This window comes from Microtus ochrogaster, chromosome 21 (genome assembly GCF_000317375.1).
Source record: "Microtus ochrogaster isolate Prairie Vole_2 chromosome 21, MicOch1.0, whole genome shotgun sequence".
Taxonomy (NCBI): domain Eukaryota; kingdom Metazoa; phylum Chordata; class Mammalia; order Rodentia; family Cricetidae; genus Microtus; species Microtus ochrogaster.
Window position 1 is genome coordinate 35713038 of NC_022022.1, and position 22124 is coordinate 35735161.

The 22124-nt window shown below is 38.7% G+C and overlaps 1 protein-coding gene across 2 annotated transcripts in view; it reads right to left on the minus strand.

Annotated features, from left to right (window-relative positions):
• Bmpr1b (bone morphogenetic protein receptor type 1B) overlaps positions 1-22124 on the minus strand; it is a 296535-nt gene that overhangs the window by 229525 nt on the left and 44886 nt on the right. The window contains exon 1 of one of the 2 annotated variants that reach the window (XM_026784079.1): positions 3980-4021. The exons of the other annotated variant lie outside the window; for it this stretch is intronic. The gene's annotated coding sequence lies outside the window, so the exon portion shown is untranslated. Of the gene's footprint in view, positions 1-3979; positions 4022-22124 lie in introns of those variants that run through there. 2 annotated transcript variants of the gene reach the window in all.

The following is a 22124-nucleotide window of genomic DNA, read 5'->3' on the forward strand; positions in this document are numbered from 1 at the left end:
TCTCTCTCTCTCTCTCTCTCTCTCTCTCTCTCTCTCTCTCTCTCTCTCTCTCTCCACACCACACACACACACACACACACACACACACTTACTTTAATATGTCCACTACACCTAATTCCCAGTCTACATGTATGGCCATCTGCTTCATTTGCTGTCTGCACTACCTAAGCCATCTGCTCCTATACAGACACGTCACCTTGCCATTGCTCTACATCTTATTTCCTCTGCCCAACACAGGACAGCACACAGCAGCTCCCCTACCCTGCCCCTGCTACATCACTCCCATGCTATATTTACTTTCTTTTATGAGAACAAAACCAAAGTCAAAACCAGATTTTTCTCTTGACTTCATTTCAAGATCCAGCTACCATGTTTTTCTCAATTCATTTTTCCCCAGAAAAACTGTCATATACTTGTTCCCTACAACCCCTTCCCTTCTCTCCCTCTCCAAAAATCAGTCAGGCTTTGACACAGCTACTCCTGCTTGTTTGTGTAAAGGTCTCCCGTGGGCCTCCATTGCTGCACTTTAAATAGAAGCTAACCAAGGTTACCAATTATTCTCCTTTAAAACAATTTCATCCAGCGGGTGCTAGGATGTAGGAATAGGCAATCACACACTCACTCACTCACTCACTCACTCACTCACTCACTCACTCACACACACTCACACACACTCACACACACACACACACCTCATTTCTTTCTTATCTCACTCTCATCCTTCTCTTTAACTGACTCCTTTTCCTTTCTCCAACTTCTGAGTCCAATCCATGGAGTACTCTGGGCTCAGTCTTCATATTGCTTTCCTGTCTGGACTCTGCCCCTGTATTACCTCTGTATTCATGTAGTATAAGACCTGACAGGAAAAAAAAAATAAATGAAGGAAAGATTTGTTCTGGCTCACAGTTTCAAAGAGTTTTAGTCCACCATGGCAAGGAAGGTGTGATGGAACAGTTCAAGTCCAAGCAATGGAAGGGCGTAGTAGAAGCCGTTCACATCACAGGGGATCAAGAAGTGGAGAACAAGAAGCAGGCACCTAGTGTAACTTTCAGTGGCCCATCCTCAGTGACCCACCTCTGCCAGCGAAGCCCCACATCATGAAGCTTCTGACCAAAAGAGTATCACCAGCTATGGGTCAAGTATTCAAAACATGAACCTGTGAGGAACACTTCAAATTCAAACCTTAAGAGTCCCAGAATGGCTTTGTTTAGTCTAATAACTTTAGATAAACTAAACATTAACAAAGTCCACATTTTTACTCCACTCTGAACTCTAGCAAACAGATTCACATAGCAAACAGACATCTTAATGTGTCCAACACAAACCTACATTTTCATATCTCATTCTCTTTGGCCCCATAAATAGTAACTGCATCCTTTGATCTGGAAAAATCCTTGGAACTTTTTCTTTGATGCCCCCCCATTCGTTCTCCACATACAATTTAAATCTTTGCCTTAAAATACATCTTTAATTTTACCTCTTCTTATCAACCTATCCCACCTGTAATAGAATTTCTCCAATAGAAATTACCAAAGAAATAGAACTGTGCAAGAGAAATCTTCAGGAGAGCTCTTCTAATGTGCCTCTCTATGAAGCCGATGGCAGCTCATGTTACACATTTGATGGAAACATTCCAATAACTTTCCATATCACTAAAAATAAAAGTGAACTCCAGACTGCCTACAAGACCAAGCATGATCTAGGTACCTTTTGCCTCTCAGAATTCTTTTTGCTTTCATACTGAGTCATATACATCTCCAGGAATATTGGCCTCCTTGATTATGCTCAAGTATATCAGCCACAAGCTACGCTGAATCTCCCAGGAAAGTCTTCCAAAATATGAAATAAATTGTGCTTCATTCCTATTCCATGATAATCACTATCATAATGAATTCTTTAATCATCTTTCTTCCTTATCTCTGTTCTGTGAAAGAAAAGATCCCAAGAGAACATGCTAGGGAATTAACTAGGAAGCGCTACCACGTATGAGAGCCTTAGGAATGTTAATTCTCTACCTAAACATGGCCTTCAGAGTCCACGAACCAATGTGACAAAAATGTAGTTCCTCCTTCACCTTCCTACCTGACACCTAAGGGTTTAACAGTCTGGGCTTGCATTCACTCACCAACGCTTCATCTGTGCAAAAACAAATATTTTTTAATGCTTACTCTACTTGCAAGACACTTTTTAAAATTATTCTTTATTTTCCTCTTTTTTCTGTTTGTGGTATGCATGCGCATACATATGGACACACATGTATAGGCTCATCTTACTGGTTGAGTCAAGGTCTCTCAGTAAAATCCACAGTCTGGGTGGTATAGCTAGTGTTGCTTGCCAGCCTGCTCTGGGGATGCCCTGTCTCTGTTACCTAAGGCTAGAGTTATAGGCTGCCCAGCATGCACACCCACTATGTGCACGGGTTCTGGGAATCCAGCCTTTAGTCCTCACGCTTGGCAGCGGGCATTTTCATTGCTAAGCACTGAGAAATCTCTCCGGTCCCTTGCTAGACACTTGAATGTTTCTGATAAGGTAACAAAGATTAATGTAGTATCCTGGGATGGCGATTCCTCTGAATTTGTCCCTTTTATATATCCTCATCCTAATCATAGCCACACTTACTTGTTTGTTTGTAAAGGATTAAAGCAACCTATATACTAATATTTATATGTATTCAGAACTTTCTTTAAAGCTTCTTTTTCTGGGATTAAAAGTTGGCTCAGCAGTTAAGAGTGACAGCTGCTCTTCCAGAGAACCCTGGTTCAACATTCAGCACCCAAGTGGAGGTTCACAATTCTCTGTAACTCCACTTCTGGGGACATGACACCTTCTTCTGACATCTACGGGAACAGGTGTATATGTGGTACACATTATATAACTCATGATAAAACATTCATACACAAAAATAAATGGATCTTTTCATTCAACTACCTTTGCAAAGTTTTAAAGAATGCTCAGGGGAAAACTTCCTATTGTGACTGAGAGTCACATGAGGAGACCCAGTAGCAACAGACTAGTAGTTATCAGTGGCTAGAATTTTGGAGAAGGAAGATAAATCCAAGATCACTAAGGAATAGCATGATGTCTATGCTCATACATGAACCAGAAATTTTCTGAGTAAATACTGAGTTCTTGATACCCCAACCCCCACTACAGTTTAAACAAAACCATAACTTTGCTTGCTCTTTGGTGTGGTTTGATTTTGGGGTCAGAGTTGGGTGTTTGTTTTGATGGGGACACTTTCTATTTTTTTATTTTCGTTTTGCTTACTTGGGCTCATACAGTCAGTCAATCCTCCAGCTTCAATCCCAAGTTCTGGGACTGTAGCTGGCACGACCACTTCTGGCATGTGAACCTTCTTAGGAATTTCTTTCATCTCACCTTCTCCAAGCTAACCATTTATTCTGAACTGTCTGAAAATTCAACAACCCTCACACTGAAACGAAATTAATTGAAGTATTATAAGCTTAACCAAGAAAAAAAAAAGTCCTCTCATGTCTTCCCCAATTACTCTTTAAAGCATAAATCAAGTTCATGACAGACTATGTTGTCGGTTGTATATTCCTTCATAACATTCCAGTCCCCAGCATCCTGGGAGTCTCTTCTCATCTTTGTGCTATCTTTCTGTTTTCCTCCACTTTTGCTGACATCAGAGACCTCTTAGGAGAAGCTGACCCACCCTTCCTCTTGGTTCTTGGAGCTTGCTGAAAGACACAAGGCGGCTGTGCTCAGACCCAGCATCACTCTCTCAGTCACTGAAGCTCATTCATTCCTGCTACTGATTATTGCGAAGCAGAATCCGGAGCGTTCCCCAGACAGCACTGCAAACCTGCTCTGAAACCAGAACCACCACCACTTTTTTTTAAAAGCATGTCTTTCTTCCCCAGAGCAAAACCTAAATCAAATTAAATCACCAGTGTCCCAAGATCTATAGGAAACTCAGAGAGAGACACAGCAGGGGGATGCCCGCTGCTTACCTCACCTGAACTCCAACACACCACAGAGGAGGTCCGGTGGACACTGACACCAGCTCTCCCACACATCTCCCAGGACAGACCACACAAGCTTGCTGAGCAGGCAACTGGCTCGAGTCCTTAAGCCTCTTTGCCCAACTTCCCCTTTGAAACACTGAATCCTCCCAGAGAGGCCACTTCCCTTAAGATTAGTTTTTTTCAGCATGAACTAGAACTGGGGAGGACAGAAAGAGCAAGTCACAAAGAGCCCTTGTAGATGATCTGTACGCAAAGCAAGATGCAAAAAAGGTTATGTTTGAGTTATTTAACAAGAGCAGGATAACAAAACTCTTAATATTTACACAACAAATTTCAAATACAGAGATTGACTATAGTCATCATGCTATTCATTAGATCTGAAGAACTCAGTTAAGACTGTTCCCTTTGACCAACAGCGACCCGTTTCGACAACTAGCGTTCTTTATTTCTCTAAGGTTCATTTTAAAAAAGTTAAGTTTACACTTAACATCTCTTTCTCTTCCAAGTTTCGGGTTTAGGGCAGAAGCCATCAATATGTTTCATTCTTCCTAAAAGTGATGGGAGAGATGTCTCTAAAGACTCACCTGCTGTTGCTCGCCGAGACCTGAACAAATCCACCTGTCACACCTCAACCTTAAAGGGCAGTTGCGTTTTGGGCAACATTTCTTGAAGCTGTCCATTTAAGCAGTCATTGCATATTTACATACAAAATAACCAAAAGTCTGTCTTAGAAACTCACTATCCCAATGAGCTAAAATTGAACTACCCTAAAAAGCAGCACTTCATGGCCCACATAACAAGGATTAGAGAACACGATTCCATTATGTTATTGCTGAGGAATGGAGCCATTACCATTCATTTGAAGTTGGATACCTGAATGGAACCTCAGAGGAAGCACATCAAAGGTCCAGCCAGTGAAGCATGACTTCAAAAGGTACAGCATGAACAGTGGTTTCTGGGAAACAGCCTGCCGATGCCAGACTCAACTGTGGTGGCCTCAACAGCCACCTACCATTTGGAAGGTCCATGAACAGTGTCACCACCAGGTCTGCTGACAGCAAACGTCCACAGACTCACCTGACAATGTTACATTTTACTATTCTGACCAATGTGGTTCCCACAGTTATGAAGTGAATCACAGGGCTTGGAGTCAGGCTGCTCCAATCCTCCGGCAGACTTCTCAGCCTCACGGCCTTGTGCGCGCTATTTAATCATTCTGGATCTTGAATTCTTCTTAGGACTAACATAGAGATTAAACGTGATTATACTTAAATATTAAAACAATAGATGGATGGTAGTAATCCCAAGTTCTACTCGAAAATAACTATTTAAAATGGATGTGTCACATGACCACTGAATATGGAAACAAATGAAAAGCTATCTCCTAAAAAGAAATACATATACATGCATGCATGTGCTGTGTGAGATGGACCACTACATTCAAAGGGTACTACTAAATATGACTGTGAAAAATATTTACCAATGAAGATAAATTGACTTATTTTCTCTTAGCTGTTTTTCATCCTGTAATTACCTCAGAAGAAACCTGGGGTTAAGAGTTCAACTCTAGTTTTTAAATTATCCTGCAGCACAATTATGGTTGCTAAACACATTTGCAGACCAAACTTAATGACCTTGGTACAAAGCATGTTTTTTTTAAAAAAAAAAGTATCCTCAGATGTTTTTACTATGACTATTAATATCTAAGAACTAGCTAGCTGCAAAGATGACATGTAAATAAAAATAAGTTGAGGATGATCAATCCTAAAAATGGATGCTGTTTTATAAAAATAATCATGATTTTTTTCAAGAAACTAAAACTAAGATGTTGTATTTATAAAATATTTTCCTATTTCTATTTACTTTTTTGTTTAATTTTGTCATTTTGAGATAGAATCAGTCTTATCTTGTAGCCCTGAGTGCAGCAGCCCCAGCCTCTCCTCCCAGTACCAGAAGTACAGACAAAAATACAGACACATCGCATGACAGCTGGTTATGTCCTATTTACTTTACACATCAAAACTCCAAATATATGAAAGAATCAACTAGATGAATATAATTTAATTACCCCCTCTTTCCTCCTGGTACACCAAGGGATGTCATGAAGCTCAGATTCAACATTAGCTTTAAATCATTCACTTTATTCAAATATTTGAAAGGAAACTAGTTTGATTTTTAAAAACCTAACCATTTACATGGGGTGGGGGAGGGGGTGCATAGCTTTAATCCCAGCATTTGGGAGGCAAAAGCAGGCAGATCTCTCTCTCTCTCTCTCTCTCTCTCTCTCTCTCTCTCTGAGTTGAGACCAGTCTGATCTAAAGAGCTAGTTCCAGGACAGGCTCTAAAGCTACACAAAGAAACCCTATCTCAAAACACCCTCACCACCAAAAACAAAACAAAACAAAAACATAACCACTTTTTATTCTGTTGGATAAAGAGCATCACGTATCATGTTTCATACTTAAGAGCCCAATGAAGGTGAGTTATTAAAATAAGACTCCTTGGTTTGTCCAGCATTCATTGTCTTTAAGCAGTTCACAAGGGAAGTCTTTCTATAAGATTAAAATACATGTCAAAACTATTACTGAAAACCGCCATGGACTAATAGTTCCCTCATTGCCATTAGGAAACTTGGTGACTCCTAAGTAAAGTTTAAGCTAAGGGGGCTGAAGAGATGCTCAGTGATTAAGATCACTGGCTGCTATAAGAGCATGGGATTCAATTGCCAGCATCCACATGACAGTTCATAACTATCCATAACTCTAGGTCCAGGGGATTTGATGCCCCCTCATGGATTTCACAGGTGATGCAAAGAGGTGGTACATGCATCAAAGGCTTTAAATTATTTGGTATACATTTTATAAACTTCTACTATTTTTAAAACTTTCTACCACTGAGAACCATACTCTGATTTTTACCTAAAATACATTACTGTATTTCAAGTGACATTTGTCTATTGTCGAAGAGATTATCACTTCAATTGTATGAAATGTTTTGCCAACTAGTACAATCTATAGCAATTGGTATTATATGGAAATATATAATTATGTGATAATATAGTCTTACCATACTGTCAATTAAAAAAAAAGTAATTCCCTTAAAGATGTTTCAAACCCTGGAAATGGTCCAGTCAATAAAGGAACTGACGAACACAAGCATGGGGAACTAAGTCCTAATGCCTTGAACACTATAATCCCAATGATAGTGACGGAGGGGTGGAATTGGACAGACCCCTGGAGCCCACTAGATGGCTGTCTAGTTGGTGAAGTCCCAGGCTAATGAGACACCCTGTCTCAAACAAATTATAAAAAGCATCTGAGGAAAAATGCCTGAAGTTGTTCTGACTTCCACACATACTTACAAATAGGCACTCACCCATACAAATACACAACTGAATTCATACTATATGAAAAAAGAGAGACGTACGTAGATCTAATCTACATGGGAAGTAGAAAAAGACAAGATCTCTTGAGTAAATTGAAAGCATGGAGACCATGGGAGAGGGTTGAAGGGGAGGGGAGAGGCAGGGAAGGGAGCAAAGAAAAATGTAGAGCTCAATAAAATCAATAAAAAGAAATTTTTCAGAAAATGGTGAGCTATATAAGAAATGAATGTATATGGTTGGAGATTTGGGTTCTGTTTCCCTCCGTAAGATACCGGAGAGTTACTGCTGTACAGGTTGGTGGTGCAGAACCTGCTTTGCTGGACGACCAGCCATCCGGAACGTGTAAAACACTCCCATTCTTGTGAAGCATTTTATTGGTTCTGCTTCATAAGAATCTAACTATAGAGTTTTATTTTCTATGCCAAGCCTTAATAATCTATTGGAACAGAGCTTAATTCCTGTGAATGGGTTTCAGGATTTGAAATTGGCTTTTGCTCCCTATGTCAAAGATATGGAAGTCTTCAAACAAAGAAGCAAAAACTATTAGAGTTTATATCAAAAATATACCTCCCCAAGCTTTTAAAACTAAACAGGAGTTATGGGGGGGGAATAAAACATTTCAAGTGTGCAAATCTGGAAGAGAAGGACAGAGATTTGAAAAGTGGAATAAATACAAGAAAATACACATGAGAAAGAAAAGAAATGACTGTTAGTACATCATGAAAATAGAACCTTCTGGAACTAATCTTTGATTTCCTATAGACAACAACCTCAGAGTGTCCTCTTGCTGGTGGGTTCTTGGAGGACAACTGGGCTTCCTAGGGCCCCAAAGCAGCCTGGGAAAGCTGTTCATGCTGAAGCTATGTAAATCCTCAGGCACAATGAGAAATAGCTAGCAAGGTTCACACTGTGATTAGCATACTTCAAGCACAATAAATCTGCTAATCTGTTTAGCAGTATTTACAAATACAAAGAAAATAAGGCATTGAATCAACAAAACTAAACATTACACCTGAGTAGTTCCCCAGCACTCCTCAATACAGTGGGGCATTTACCTTCTCAGCTTTCAAGAACAACAAGAAAAATGTCTATTCTTGTGTGGCAGGATTATCTGGCACCTGTGTTTCAAATTCCTAAATATGAATAATACCCAGGTGTGCATTGGGTACTTGTTCATTCATAATTCTCTCTCTCCTTTACACAGCATACATTTATTCTGCACCTACTATAAGCTAAGGACAGTCTTGGTCCATAAGCCCCCTGGTGTCAAAGACAAATAATCTAATAATTACATGCCAAATATTGCAATGAACACATCTGATGACAGAGGAAAAGCATCTAGAGTAGGGGGAGACTGTTAAGATCTGATAAGAGCAGGAAAAGTTAGATTAAGGATCTGAATTCAAGCTTGAGTATGAAGCCTGAACAAATGATCTGGCAGTCAAGCCATGAGGCAAACAGTACAGTAGGAGAGATGGCGAGGAGTGGGTTAAAGCCTCCAAAGACTGAAGCATCCTTTAAGTTTAGGAAAAAGGAGACACAAAGACTGAGTACTGGCCAGATGATGGGGCTTTTCCAAAGGCCCTATTGAGGAGATTGCAGATGATGGTCAAATAAAAAAATGATTATTAATTTGTAGACATCATCTGTTACATGCCAAAAGATTACGCGAGGCACTTTGCAAAACCTGATCCTCTTAATCCTCACGACAGCTTTACAAAGTAGGTAATATTTAAAATTGAATTTTATAGATGAAACTAAAATGTACAGAAAACTTCAAATACTTGCTGAGTTTACCAAAGCTCAGGATTTGCCCCAAGCAGTATGGATTTTAGAATCCCTTCTCAAGCCTATGCAAATTAACCTCCTCTCAGAGACCAACATGGCAGTCTAAGGAAATGAGCTGTTCTGTGCTGCAAACATCAACCCTGGGGACTCCAGGTAAATCAGTAATCATAGTCCTGGAATACTAGATAATATACCTTTACTTCATCCATTGCAAGTAATGGATGCATAATTGTTTCATATATTTTAATTACAGATACCTCTATTTCAGAAACTACAGAAATACGTAGTAGAAAAAATTTCCAAAGGCAACCCAGTAATACAATGCCTTAAAGAGCTTATAGGGGTGAAGGAAAGAAGAACCTACTTATTCACTAAAATTATTCTACTTATAATGTTGGTAGCTGACAGGAAATTAATGAAAACACCTTAAGCATTGAAAGTAAAAAAATAAAGATTAATTTTACTGATATAATATAAATGACATATTTCTGTATATGTGATGCCTTATTGGTTAATGAATAAAGAACTTGCTTTGGCCTGTGGTAGGGCAGAATAGAGCTAGGCGGGAAAACTAAACTGAATGCTGGGAGAAAGAAGGCCGAGTCAGTGAGAAGCAATTTAGCCACAGGAGGAAGACAGGTGCTGGAACCTTTTCAGTAGGCCACAACCTCATGGTGACACACAGATTAATAAAAATTGGTTTATTTTAGATGTAAGAGCTAGCTAGAAATATGCACAAGCTAATAGGCCAAGCAGTGGTGCAATTAATACGATTGTGGTGTAATTATTTTGGGTCTGAGCAGCCGGGAATGAATGAGCAGTCTCCATCAACAATATTTATTGTAGGAGCCAGAGGGGTTGATGACACCAGAAGAATGTGGCCCACAGAATCAACTAAGCAGGGCTCACGTGGGCTCACAAAGACCAAAGCAGCAATCAAGGAGCCTGCCTGGGTTTCCACCAGGCCCTCTGTATATATGTTAGAGTTTTGAGCTTGAGAGTTTCTGTGGACCCCCAAGAGCCTAAGGCGGGGGGGGGGGTTATCTCTTGACTCTTTCACCTGGCCTTGGGAAGCTTTTTCTCCTACTGGGTTGCCTCACCCAGCCCTGATACAAGAGTTTGTGGTTAGTGTTATTGTAACTTGTCATGGCACATTCAGCTGATATCCCTGGGAGACCTGTTCCTTTCTGAAGGGAAACAGAGGAGGAGCATGTCTGGGGGAGCAGGGGTAGTGGGAAGAGTGAGGTTGGGGAAACTGTGATCAGAATGTACTGTATGAGACAAAATTCAATTTTAAGAAAGAAAAATTGGTGTATTTATCTCACAGAACTCTTATTTAAAAGAATAAAAATAGGAAAGCACTGAATGTAAACACAGATACGGACAGAGTTCTGTAATTTCACATACTGATAATTTTGAAATAAGAAAATTTAACACTAACAACTTCTATTATTTTTTCTATTTAAAAACTTTTGAGTCTGTTTAAATAAATAAGATCCTGTTGATAGTCACTATGACTATAGCTGGGCCCTAATGTTTTCCTGGAATGGTATCAGCGGCCCAGACACTGGGAGTCAGGTAGAAGGCAAGCAGCAAACTCATTAATTTAACAACAAGGGTGAGGAGAGAAACTTATATACCCTCCCATCACCCAGGTGTCCCAATATGTGGTTCCATCACATGGTCGACCCTCATTGATTAGGCGCAGTCAGAGCTTCTGACAGTGCCTGCTGCTAGACCCTCAAGACGCATCTCATGGTTACCCCTCATTGGCGAGGCACCATCAGGACCTCTGACAGTACCTGGCAGACTCCAGTTTGGCCCCTCTTGGCCTGGGAGGCCTTAACTTCCTATACATGACAAGTATATTCAGTTATTTAGTATTACCATTCCTTCCTACAATGGTGCAAATGCACTAGCTGTCAGAATTGAACTGAATGGCTAGCCCTAGTATCATGTATTTATTTATTAAATTACATTTCCAAATGTTTAAATGCAGAAATGTTTAATTTTTCTTAAACCCTATCTTTAAGAGATTGATGCAGGAAACTCCAAACTCCCACAAATCAGAGATGCTTTCCAACTAAGCACTAGTTTTCCTTCTCCAATGTGCAAATCTAATAATTCTTACACTATTTGGCAAGCCGGTCGTTTTACAATATAATAAACTGTCTCTTTGTTTTATTCTAGATTTCCTACGAGAAATCTTCTAGAACCCAAGATCTACATAGGTACATTCCTTTTCAAAACCCTAGATGCTGGAGTTCCTTTCCTGAGTGCCCCCTTCAGGAAATGCCTATTTCCTGGTCTCTATTTTCCAACACACGGTGTTGCTCAAGTGTGTGTGTGTGTGTGTGTGTGTGTGTGTGTGTGTGTGTACATGCACACATGCTCTTATATTTATCATTACTTGTTCAGCACCTACCAGGACCTAGCAACCCCTGCTAAGCACCAACAAATGAGAGCAGTGTCAAAGAAATAAATTTAGGATGTCAAGGATCTTCAAAGACCTAAGTGTGTATTTCTATAAAATTTCGCCTCCTGAGGAATTTTACTATCTAAAACCCATCATGTGCCAGTATCTCTTCTTTAAGATAGGTAAGTATAAATCTGAAGTTCAGTCAGGATGTGGTCTATGCGGTCAGATACATAATTGCAAACTAACGCAATTCCACTTCTATAAATCCTGAAGCATAAGCTTTCAACACCTTTTTCATCCTCCCACGCCTATTCTGCTTGGCAAGGTGCATTTTCTTGTTCTTTGACAGTTCGCACACACCCCATACCTCAAGCATAAAAACTGTACTTAAAGTATCACTACTCGGGACAGAGTGACTTCCTTTAAAGACATCTATTTTAAACATGTTATATCTTCATTTTCAAAACTATGTTCCAGGAAACCCTGTGCATTCGTTCCCACACATATCAGAGTCACTCACCTGGAGGCTTGAGCAAACATAGTCTAGGGGCTAAACCCTCTGAGGCTCTAATTCAGTACCTGGGGCAGGGCCCAAGTGGTGGCTTTGCTCCAGAGGGCATACCTACTGTGGTGAGAATACATGCTGTGGGGGAGAGAAGAAATTTACTCTCAGTGTTTGAAAAGACCACATGTTCTGTATGCCCTCTTTACAACTTTACTGTACCCATTGACGTTTTAGAAACTTTGTAAAGTTCTGCAGTAAATTAACCTGTTTTACATTGTTTACCAACCAAAATTATTTGACCTTGGAATGCTCAGATCAAAGAGCAGCAAACACCTTCTGGCCGTGCCCTGTAGAATATATTTTGAAGGGAGAGGGGAAAAAGTCTATACTTAACTGTTTGCCTTAAAACATATTTCAGCAGAAAGTGATTCCATCATTGGAAATACATCCAAGTTCTTAGCACATATGACTCCTGTCCAAATTAAACAATAGAAACTCAACTTTAGATCAGGCTTTTCATCTAATCATGTATAATTATGATGCATTAAATCTCTCTCTCTCTCTCTCTCTCTCTCTCTCTCTCTCTCTCTCTCGTATGGGGGTGGGGTAGGTGCAACATAAATATCAAGATCACACAACATTCTAATTAATAACATGATTAATTCGAAATTGTGCATAATTTTACATCATTTTCATCTGTTTCTGGAAGCTTCAAATCCCTTTTATTTGCTGGCAGGCCATGGAATGAAATACATAGTGTGTTCAGGCCAAGCGTTTCCTGACAAAAGATCTTATCTGAGGTCTACAAACGCCCGCTCTGAAGCAGAGAGGCAAGCATTTCTCTAACGGCAGACTGAGTCACCAGCTACCTGGAACCCAGAGGAGGCACGTCTCTAGCTCACATTCCAGTCTCCTTGTCAAGGACTGCCTGGATCACAACTCTGTCCTCACAGGGTGCATTTTTTAGCAAGGCTCTTTTTCCTCTTTTCACAAGCAAAACTTTCGTGCAAAACTCTTCCACGGTAAAACCTTTTCAAGTAGTGCTCCATCAGAAGCTGACTGTTACAGGCTTCCATAATAATATTACAGAGGGGAGAAAAGGCGGGGTGAGTGGGAGCAAAGACACTAGCAAGCAGTTAAGGGACCTTAGCCAAAAAGTTATCTGAGAGAAGATTTGTAAATTCAAGTGCCTAACCTCGTGCCTGGAAGACACTAACTCATCTCTTTCCTGTTGGATCTGGGAAGAAGGAATGCAATAATTTGTAAATAGAAATGCAGATGTGTGCGAAAAGGAGAGCTTTGTCCTTCACATACACCTTATTCTTACAGGATTATTTTAGATATCCAAAGAGCAAACTGACCTTTTTTTTTTTTTACAATTATAAATAATGTACAGACAGAGGAATGACCACCTTAAACTCACACCCTGCAAAGGAAGGTGCTTGGCTGGTCAAGCCTCGGCTAATTAAACCAGAGAGGCACAGGGATAGTGAGAAATATCCGAGGGAGGCCTGTTACACAGCACAGTTAGCTTTAATAAGCCAAGTTAAATCACATTTTATACTGAAAAAAAACAAAAAGACTTCCTGTTAACTTATAGGGGGGGTTGCTTTTGGTTTTTTTTGTTTTAGAATTCAGTATTTGGGAGTTTATTTTGTTAATGAATCATTTTTTAATTGATTTTTATTGAGCTCTACATAATGAATCATTTTTAAAGTAATAGTATACAATTTTAATCATAGATATTTTAATTAAGAAATATACATCTTGTTGGCAGTGGCTTTAATTCCTATATTTTATAGGTAAAATTGTTACTCTTTGAAATATAAGATTTTTAAGTCATTATGACCAGAGGAAAACTACTGATTTCAACGTCAACTATTTAATATTATAAGTATATATCTATCTTTCTTGTGTAAAGGCAGAACGCAAGTTTTCCTAAATCACTAATATCAGATTTTGGACAGGAGGTAGGACAGCAATTATGTATCTGGTTCCATTTTTTATTATTATGCAGAAGTTTCCAGAGGTATTTCATCTACTGGTATTCCCCAGATAATACACCTACTGCATTCCTTTTATAATCACTACAGAATGGCAACAAATAATATAACATAAAGGGATGTTTATCAGAACCACAATGATCCCATATTTTTATAAAGAGAACATTTGGAACAAACAACCTAGACTCTAAGCAGTGAGGGCAAGGATGTGGTGGGAAGGCCTAGCATAGAGGAAGGGGCGACACCCAAAGTAGTCAGGTCCCCAGTCCCTACCCTGGAGGTGACAGGATGACCTCATGGCTGTGGGGGCAAAGACTGTATCAGACAGGAAAATGACTTCAGCAGTGTCCCTTCAGGCCTCACTGAACCTGAGCGTGAGTGGCCATCAGCTCTCCACCAAGGCACGACAGCCAAGCACCACACAAGGCCATATTCAAGGAAATAATGTCCGCTTATGCTTCACAAATAGGCCTTCAAAGGCCAAAATCCTGAATTTGGTAATGTTCCATCAATTCATTTATCTTTTGGATAGAAATTATTAAAGAAAGAAAAAGACAAATTCATATTCTTCCTGTAAAATTCTTTTTTTACAGTAAAAAATGAACTTCCATATCCTATTCCAATATTCCATGCCATGAGGAAAGAATTACTATCCTGAATACAAAAGCCTGAAAAAAAAATGTATTGAATACCTGGGCCCAGCACTTAGATACCTTGAAAAAAATAGATTCCTTGTTGAGTATTTTTAATTCTTTACAATTGTAAAGGGCATTTATGGAGTATTTTTAATTCTTTACAATTGTAAAACGCATTTATGGAGGGTTTTTTTTTCTTTCTTGTGAAAGTGTTTTGATTCATATGCAATGAGATTCATTTTGTTACCACACCTTAACAACCATGGTGTAGACTTGCTGGGTCTGCCAGCATCTCTTGCTTACTATTTCCAAACAAAACAAAAAAACAAAACAAAAAAAAAAACTAAGTCAATCATTCTTCTTTTTCTTTCTTAATGATGTATTGAGGAAAACTGGCCCAAGTCTTGCAGAAGGAAAGGTAAGTCCACTGTGGGGCCCCTATGGAAAGTTCTCAGGTCTCAGCCAATGTGTGTGTGTGTGTGTGTGTGTGTGTGTGTGTGTGTGTGTGTGTGTGTGTGTTGTATGTGTCTGTGTGTATGTGTCTGTGTGTGTGTGTGTCTGGCACTGACGCCACAAGATGGAGCCAACACAGAATGGCAGAGATTAGATATAAACTGTTCCCTTCCCTCTCTTCCCTATCCACAAGCCATTTTGGGGTTGCTAATTTGGGATGGGCATAGTTCCAGAGTCTGCAATGATATTCTGAGCCTCTCTGGCACCATACAACTTGGACAGCCACTCAAAGGAGATATTATACCACTCAAAAGGAGATGCTATACCTCTTGTGTCCAAATCACCCTACCTGATACAATATAAAACACCCGACTGAAGGCTTTCCAGTTACATCCAAAAGTACAACTTTCAATTACTGAAATTGATACGAAATAGAAACTGGAAGATAAATGTGAATACCATGTGTAATTTTATTATATTCACAAATCAAAATAAAAAAATTACTAACAAAAATTATTTAACTGAAAATAATGCCAACTTTCACATTTAACAAAAATATAACAGTTTTGTTTCTGTTTATTATCATTTTCTGTTTTCTTTTTTTTAGTTTGCAGTGTGTGTGTGTGTGTCTGCCCATATGTGTGCATGTCTATTCTATATTCTAATTAAGGTTCTACCTCATTTCATAATTAAAAGTTCTCAATTTATAAATCAGAACTAATTGATACATGCTATACATACAGTAAAATTATTTTATAATTTAGTTATTCCATTAAAACTCTAAGTAACTAGCATGTTTTAAAACATGTCAGTTTGAATAGTGTTGGAGGATCTACTACTTTATTGTCTGCACTTTAGGCTAAACAGTGAGGTTGTTAGTTATAGTGCTTAATCGTCAGCTAAGACACTGTTTCTGTTCAAACAAGGTCCAGTGAAGAAATGAAAAGGCTAGGAACGCACTAAAACAGAACAGCAAAATTTGAACAAATCAGCTTAAGTTTTTGACTACTGAATGAGCAGCCCAATCAAACCCTTTAACATCTACATCACTGTAACTTTGAAGGTAATTTAAATGCCAAATGAGGCAAGGTTTTTGTTGTTTGTTTCCTTTTTAAATTTTTAGATACATTGTGTGTGTGTGTGTGTGTGTGTGTGTGTTGTGTGTGTGTGTGTCTATGTGTGCGCGCGTGTGTGAATACGTGTATGGAGATCAAAAGAAAACTACTCTCGTTTCACCAGGGATTGAATTTGGGTCATCAATCTTAATGACAAACATCTTTACCCATTGTGTCAACTTGCCAGCTTCTGTTTTTGGTTTCTCTTCTGAGAGAGAAACTCATAGGTCAGGCTAGTCTTAAGCTTGCTATGTTGCAGAAAATAGCCCTGAACTTCTGGTCCCCCTGCCTCTACCTCTTGAGTGCTGAAATTCCAAGTGTGCGCTTGCACACTTGCTTGCATGTGGTCAGAAGGATCAAAGCCTTCCAGCAGGTTAGATAAGCACTCTACTAACTGAGCTGTGACCCCAGTGGAGTTTGAAATGAAAGGACTACAAGATTAAGGGAATCTATTCAACCTATGGGTTGCTCAGATAGACACATGTAATCTTTGCTCTATTAAATCTTAGAAAACACCTGAGAAGTAAATACAACACAGGTGCTTTGTTAGAAAGAGGGCGTTGCCAGCAGTGTATACTCTTACTTAATTCATAAACTCTGATCATTAACTCTTCTTCCTTGGTTACTTGTCTCTAAGAAACACTTCCTAGTCAAGAGTTGTTCAGATTGGAATGAGGGGCTCCCCAAAGCACAGTTCCAAACACCAGACTTTCCTCCAACTAAACCTGCCAATGCATGGCATCTGAAAGCCCACCAGGAGAGGAGTGGGGATGGGAAGAGAACCAAATCTAATTTTCCATTAAACCAGTTCTTTTACTAATCCCCAACAACCAAAGGATCCTGTCCCTTGGGCTCGTCAACCACAGGGTTAAGTAAACTTTTGAAAACTAACCAGCTGCATCTCAGAATTCCTTAAGCACTTCTGCTGTTCTTTGGGGTTGCTAATTTGGGATGGGAACTCAGAAAGAACACCATAGTCTCAATAATAAATTGTTTTGAAAGTATTTCAACAAAGCATTTTAAGAAATTTCTGCTTAAGAGGAAGACTTGTACTTTGGCATAAACAATGGTTGCCTGTGGAAATGTTTGCCTAGCATTGGTACCAAAAATTAGCTTGTAACCATGAATCAAAAATATAACTCTTTCTAAAACACGCTTTAGAAATATCACTTCCTATTCAAGCATAATCATCATTTATAGCTCAGTCAGCAAAAATGTTACACTATGGAAGACCAGGAGTTTGAATACTAAAGCAACTTTGCACTCCGTGACCTTTGCACTCAGCAGCCATGAGGAAGGCATGTTTCTGTAGAGACCGTGTAGAACAGAACCATAGGAAGACTGGATGCTAAGGAACTGAGGTTATGGCGGTGATATTTGACTAGCCTTGCAAACCCATATCAGGCCAAAGCAATCATTTTCACAGACATCACTGCTAGATACATGCAGATGAGAGTAAAAGATGACATCCCCGGAAGGCCAAGGAACTGATGTCCTATCTCACATGAAGAAGAGTGGGAAGAGGGGCAGCTGGTCTTTTCCACGCCACCCTTTCTCTTCACCCCTATCTGTCCTCCTCCCCGTTCTTTCTTCTGATTTCCACATGCCCCTTTTCCTATAATGTTATCAATCTATAGAAATCCAACCACATTTACCTGTGCCTGATGTGTTAGGAACTTTGTATTGCAAAAATAAAAGTGCTTTCTGCTTTTTTAGGAGTTCTTGATCCAAGTAAAATAATAGTTTAAAGAGTGCTATCACTTTGAATAGCTTTCCCCTCCATCATGCATGCTTGAATTTGGTTGCCATTACAATGATGTTGGAAGATGGGTCATTTGGAAGTTGCTTAATGCAACAAAAGGATGACTCAGCAACCTTCTGTCTCATATAAATTTGGCCTTCTGCTATGTGGTGACAACGCCAGAAAGCCCCCAACAGTTGTGGGCACGTCCCATCCTCCAGAACTGTAGGCCATCAAATCCATGTTCTTGATAAATTACCTAGCTGGCTACTGTAGCATAATCAGAGTTAAGACAATAAGCAAGGACCCCATAGTAAGTGTGACCCAGCAGCTACAGGCCAGAACCCAGAACTATCTCATTATCAAGGAAGGAGTGTGAAAGCCTCCTCACCACTCCTAGTAGTTTTTTTAAGATCTTCTAACTGTAGTAACCACTTGGAACAGTATCTCAAGTCAAACTTTTAACTCATTTGTATGTATTATGCTTTATATTACAAAAGAAAAAATAATTTATAAGAAAAACATTCACATTTATCCTAGGTAAGTTTTAACTAAAATTGCTTTCTGAAAAAGTTTGAAGTTATTAAATCTTTTTTTTTCTTAAACTTCAAAACAACTAAATAAAACTTACCTCTGAAGTGTTTACTAATAGGTATGAGCTTCAGAATACATGTTTTCAATTAGTAAATTGTAACACCTTTTGGCTTTATTTTTGCAACAGTTTTCAGTGGCAATAAACTTAATTTCAAAAGAAAGTCAGCGTAGATTATGTAGTTGAGGGCAACTGTATGCCACATAAATAAGTCTAAGGAAGCTTGAGAGCATATTAAAGAGAGTTGTGAAATACATGAGTAAACATGAAATTCTGAAGTGCTAATCCAGCCACACGTAAGTATGGGCTCCAGTTTATAAACAGAGGCTTTGAAAGCTTCTAGAAAATGGAAGGAACCATTGTGGCGTGCCCTGTCACAGCTGGTAAGAGTTAAAACACATTGTGAAGGCTAATGACCTCTCTTAGACTCTATTATTCTAATTATTGTGAGTTTCCTTATTTCTGAGAAGTGGAATTGTAGCAACACATGTTATGTTGTTGAAGTTAGTGCTAAAACTAAAATGAGTTTTTAATTCATGAGTTTCTGAATAGCCAGTCAATTTGCTATCTATGTGATCTGACTAACACCTACACGGGAGAACTGAAAACGTGTCTGTGTAGCCCACATTTGTTATTTTATAACCTGAAGTACAATTTCCCTTTAAGACAAGTGACCTTAAGAGTTATCTCATTAAGACCTTGGCTAACAGGCTTCTGTTATAAATTGTTACCATATTTCTATGAGCAAAGTGTGTTCAGTCATAAGGCGGAGTAGTTTAAACCCTAACTCAGGATTGTTTTGGCTATCCTGTTTTTTTTTTTCTTTTTCCCATATGAAGTTGAGTATTGTTCTTCTGAAGTCTGTGAAGAATTTTGCTGGGACTTTGATGGGCATTGCATTGAATCTGTAGATTGCTTTTGGTAAGATTGCCATTTTTACTATGTTAATTCTACCTACCCAAGAGCATGGGAGATCTGTCCACTTTTTGGTGTCTTCTTCAATTTCTTTCCTCAAAGATTCAAAGTTCTTGTCATACAAGTCTTCCACTTGTTTGGTTAGAGTTACTCCGAGATATTTTATGTTATTTGTGGCTATTGTGAAGGGTGATAGTTCTCTGATTTCTTTCTCAGCCCTTTTATCATTTGTGTACAGGAGGGCTACTGAATTTTTTGAGTTAAATAATCTTGTATCCTGCTATATTACTGTATTACTGAAAGTGTTTATGAGTTATAGAAGTTCCTTGGTGGAATTTTTGGGGTAGCTTAAGTAAACTATCATATCAGCAAATAGTGAGAATTTGACTTCTTTTCTGATTTGTATCCCTTTGATATTCTTTTGTTGTCTTATTGCTCTAGCTAGGACCTCAAGAACTACATTGAATAGATATGGAGAGAGTGGACAGCCTTGTCTTGTTTATGATTTCAGTGGAATCGCTGGGAGTTTCTATTTGATATTGGCTGTTGTATTGCTGTATATTGCCTTTAGTATGTTTAGGTATGTTTCTTGTATCCCTGCTCTCTCCAACACCTTTATCATGAAGGGATGTTGTATTTTGTCAAAAGCTTTTTCAGCATCTAATGAGATGGTTTTGTAGTTTTTATTTTTCAGTTTGTCTATATGGTGGATTACGTGACAGATTTTTGTAAGTTGACCAATTCTTGCATCTCTGGGATGAAGCTAACTTGATCATGGTAGATGATGGTTCTGATGTGTTCTTGGATTTGATTTGCCAGTATTTTATTGAGTATTTTTGCATCAATGTTCATGAGTGAGATTGGTCTATAATTCTCTTTCTTAGTAATGTCTTTCTATGATTTGGGTATCAGGGTAATTGTAGCCTCATAAATAGAGTTTGGCAATGTTCCTTCTGTTTCTATTGTGTGGAACAATTTGAGAAGTATTGGTATTCGATCTTCTTTGAAAATCTTATAGAATTCTGAGCTGAAATCATCTGATCCTGGGCTATTTTTGGTTGGGAGACTTTTGATGACTGTTTCTATTTCTTCAGCAGTTATAGGTCTGTTTAATTTGCTTATCTGGTCTTGTTTTAATTTTGGCAAGTGATAATTATCCAGAGAGTTGTCCATTTCCTTTAAGTTTTCTAATTTTGTGGAGTATAGGTTTTGGAAATATGACCTGATGATTCTCTGTATTTCCTCCATAGCTATTGTTATGCCTCCCTTTTCATTTCTGATTTTATTAATTTGGATATTCTCTCTCTGCCTTTTGGTTAGTTTGGATAAAGTTTTGTCTATTTTGTTGATTTTCTCAAAGACCCCTGTACAATAAAAGAACTGCTGGAGGCATCACAATCCCTGACTTCAAACTCTACTACAGAGCTACAGTACTGAAAACAGCCTGGTATTGGCATAAAAACAGACAGGAGGACCAATGGAACAATATCAAAGACCTGAATATTAATCCACACACCTTCACACACCTGATTTTGACAAAAAAGCAAAAAATATCAAATGGAAAAAAGAAAGCATATTTAAGAAATGGTGCTTGCATAACTGGATATCAACATGTAGAAGAATGAAAATATACCCATATCTATCACCATGCACAAAACTCAAGTACAAATGGTCAAAGACCTCAATATAAAGCCACCCACACTGAACCTCATAGGAGAAAAAGTGAGAAGTACACTTGAACGAATTAGCACAGGAGACTACTTCCTAAATATAACCTCAATAGCACAGACACTGAGAGAAACAATTAATAAATGGGACCTCCTGAAACTGAAAAGCTTCTGTAAAGCAAAGGACACGGTCAACAAGACAAAATGACAGCCTACAGAATAGGAAAACATCTTCACTAACCCCACAACAGACAGAGATCTGATCTCTAAAATATACAAAGAACTCAAGAAATTGATCACCAAAAAAAAAAAAAACAAAAAAAAAAACAATCCAATAAAAAAAAATGGAGTACAGACCTAAACAGAGAACTCTCAACAGAGGAATCTAAAATGGCTGAAAGACACTTAAGGAAATGTTCAACATCCTTAGTCATCAGGGAAATGCAAATCAAAACAACTCTGAGATTCCATCTTATACTTGTCAGAATGGCCAAGATCAAAAACACTGATGACAACTTCTGCTGGAGAGGTTGTGGGGTAAAGGGAATTCTCCTCCATTGCTGGTGGGAGTGAGTGCAAACTGGTACAGCCCCTTTGAATATCAGTTTGACGAGTTTTCAGAAAATTAGAAAACAACCTTCCTCAGGAGCCAGCAATACTACTTTTGGGTATATATCCAAAGGATGCTCAATCATGCCTCAAGGACATGTGCTCAACTATGTTCACAGCAGTATTTTTTGTCATGGACAGAATCTGGAAACAACCTAAATGTCCTTCGACCAAAGAATGAATAAGGAAAATGTGGTACATTTACACAATGGAGTACTACACCAGCAGTAAAAAGAAAAAATGACAACTTGAATTTTGTAGGGAAATGGATAGAGCTAGAAAACATCATTTTGAGGGAAGTAATCCAG